Source organism: Apis dorsata, unplaced genomic scaffold (genome assembly GCF_000469605.1).
Source record: "Apis dorsata unplaced genomic scaffold, Apis dorsata 1.3 scaffold_227, whole genome shotgun sequence".
Taxonomy (NCBI): domain Eukaryota; kingdom Metazoa; phylum Arthropoda; class Insecta; order Hymenoptera; family Apidae; genus Apis; species Apis dorsata.
The window spans coordinates 33,971-37,688 of record NW_006263509.1 but is presented as its reverse complement, the minus strand read 5'-3'; positions in this window follow the sequence as shown (position 1 = coordinate 37,688).

The following is a 3,718-nucleotide window of genomic DNA, read 5'->3' as shown; positions in this document are numbered from 1 at the left end:
TTTCGATGTGCAACATTTTGAATATAAAAAAAAAAAAAAAAAAGAAAAATGACAGATGGAATATTCTTCAACCAAAAAGAATAGAAATGTAGCGAAAATAGAAGAACGAGGCGAAGAAACGAATGAGAGAAGTAATAAAAGAAAGGTGTGTATAGATTTGCGCAAGAAGGCTCACGCATGAATATAATAGGACCTAATGGAATATTATCATCACTGGCAACTAACTCTATCGCCCCCTTTCTCCATCTCGGTTCACCCTTCTCTCTTCATCTCTTCTTCATCGTCCGCTATTGGAACACGCCTGCTGCACTCGTAGATGTCCATTAATCACGGACATAAGCAGGCGACTAATTGTTGGGTTTCAGGGAGAGAGGTATAGACAGAGTGGAATGGATAGAGAGGCATAAAATAACGTCCCTTTATCGAAGGCACGCACCCCTTACACACGATGGGTCCTTCGATTCATCCGGAGATCGGGAGGATCACGCTGTGAAAGTGATCGTGGATCGTGCGACGGGACGTGACTTGTCGATTTTCACAATCGTTTATTATTTCTTCCCGATCGTTCATCCCCGTCTCGTTGCTCTTAATATCTCAGAAGTTGGATATTTCGCAGGAGAATATCTAAATAATATTTCACTTATTAATCGTTAGAAAAATTATGTATAAAATGAATATTATAAATTGATGTTGAATTTAATCTTATGAATAAGAAGAAAGAGTAAAATGAATTTAGAACGAAAGAAAAGAAAAAACTAAAGAACGAAGATGCGAGATGAAAAGCACCCGTTGTTGCCCGTCGATCAGTGCCGCAATGGAGGAAAAAAAACTTCCCATAAAATTGGGCGATGATTTGCGAAGCATTTAAAGGCAGAGGCATGGAAAAACCACCCCATTCGAGAACAATTGCAGGAATGTCAGTGGAGAGAACGGACGCAAAGGTGCGATGTGTCTATAGGTACGAATCAACGGCGTAGGTCGCTTCTCCATAATCCATCATCGCATGCCTATTCGCGGAGCGACGAGAGACGATCTGTCATCCACTTTCGTTTCGTTGCGTCAGTCCATTCTATTCGAAACATTTCGGTCCTTGCCTCGGCCATTTAGTCCAACTTCGTCGTGGCATCCTCTTTTTTCTTATATATCTCTGAATTTGTTAATCCTCTCGCATCCTCTCTTCTATGTTCCTCTTCGCAAACTTTAAGTCTTAAGCAAACTTTTCTCGCATTTCCTTCTTCGATTCCATTCCAATTGTAATTTTATTTTCTATAAAATATCGAGAAAATATATAACGAAAAGAATTTTGAATTGAAAATTTAATTCATAGGTGTAAGATTAATTTTACCTTCAATAGTAATACGATTTTAATATATATACATCTTTTCATGCAAAACAAGTCTGCAGACGTCTCGAAGGCAGGATCTATTTGTCGTTAGATAAATGTGCAACTGGCCTGATGCGCATCCATCACGATAGAAATCGGCCGCCGCTAATGATGTCGATTCGTTCTACTTCGGCCGCTGTAAGCATTCTTTGACTTCCTCGCACCGTTCGATCAACAGTTTCGCAAACGACTTGCCACCCTGTACTGACACCTGGTTCACCGAAATTCCGCCGCAATCTTTACCATTGATCTTCGAATCAATTCAATTCTCGAAACACTTCTTCCTCCTGACAAATAAATAAATATTCGTGTCATAATAATTGAAACGTATGCATAATAATTTCGATACGGACGGACAATTAAAAAAAATCGACTAAAAATATCGTAATCTTTCGATACGACTCTTTTATATCGTTCGATGGAAATTATTTTAAACGATTTAAATTATTCTTAAGAATCATCGGAAGAAACACGTCGCATTTTCCATCGTAAACACGTTTAAGACGCTTTTAATTGAAACGCTAAACACAGGAATGAACATGGAGCGTGGCCAATATTAACTTATCCACCTCTTAATAAAAGAGGATGGCGGATAAAGCGCGGGGGAGGGAGAATGAGAAATTAAAAGGGCCGAAAGGCGTGGATCGTGGATGAACGAGTGGGAGCAACGAGGTGAAGATACTGGATCCTTTCTGGGCCAGAATATTAAAACGAAAACGAAACAGAAGTTCCGGTATATCTGGCGATGAGAATCGAAGCGGCAGGTTGGGTGAAAAAGGGAGAGGGATACGATACGGCAGATGGAGGCAGAGAAGCGAAGCGCGGATCGAGCCCCTCCCCCCACCCCGTGACAGAATGATAATAATCCCTTGAGCGTTTTCTTTCATTTCCCTTTATTATCATATTATTAAAAAAATCTCCGTGAAATGTTATTAAAATCGTTTAAACGTCGCGTGCCACGGGCCACCGCCATTGTCCTTCAATTTAATAATATTAAGCGCGAACTTTCTGCGAGGGGTTGAAAACGTGGGACGGGGCGGACACCCTCCGCCCGTGATTCCAGTCCGCACGGTGATCGTCGTAACGAACCGAGACCCGCCAACCCTCTTATTCCTTTTATTTTTTTGTTATCGACCATTACGCCATTTATCTTTCACCGGGACGAGTGATCATCATCGAAACACGCGGCGACGATTTAAGGAACAACAAACGATGAATTTCAATCCTCGAGAATATAAATTCGTCGTCGATTTTTCTTATTCTTATCATTGTACAATGTTTATTAAGACTGCGTTCTCTTAAACGTGATTCTCCAAAGCGGCAAATATCTTTTTCTTTTTTCTCTTCTCTTCGAATTAATCGTCGAGGCCCACCTTTCATGGTTTCGTACTTTGTATGGGATAAAGGAGCGATTCACGGAGGAACGCGGCAAGCATTACGGGTTAAAGAATGGGGATATTTTACGCTCGGTAAAACACAGTTCATTGGGCAAATCCACCCCTGTCCGTGCACAATAGACAGGGTGGTTACGTGCCCCCGAGTGTCAACCCGACCTCGTTTTCGTACGTGTGGTCTCCTTTCGATTCCTCTTCGCTACTTTTGTCGAGTAGAGCTCGAAAAGGGTTACCACCTTTCGTGAACGCGTTTAACGCGTTTTATACTACCATGCTAACGCATTATTTTACTCAATTTATCACGTTTCTCTGCGCGAGACAAACATATAAAATTCTTTCATATATTATATAAATAAAACTTAGATCATTAGGCTATATCCTTTACATACGATATTATTAACGATAAAAATTTGTAATATCTTCAACTTCATTTCCATCTTCAATCTCCATTTAATTTTAAAAATATTAAAATTCAACTTGCTCGAAGCACGCACCAGGGAGTACAATTATCGCTTGGTTCAATCCTGATCCAAGAAGAGGCACGACGGTCAAGTTTGCCTTCACTTAGGTCGGAAATTTCGGGCAATGGAGGGCGGGAAAAATGGTTGGATGGATGCCCGCGATCATTATCATTAACGCGGTCGACACGGGCGCGTAGAACTCGGCCCAGCGGAGCATAGATAAAGCTACAAAATATTAATCTCTTGTCGGGGCGAATGTATTTTTCAAAATTTCAACGTGGCCAGGTTCTATAATGCTCCAATAGTTAATGCGGGACCATTAGTCAAACGTCGGGTCTCGTGCACACGAAAAGAGAAATTTCGATTTTAAATCGCTACATTTATCATGCAAGCAGGCGCATATGACACCGTTCTGATTTTATTTTGTTTCTCTTTCTTCCCTCTCCCCCTCCGTTCCATCTCTACGCTCCAACCCCTTT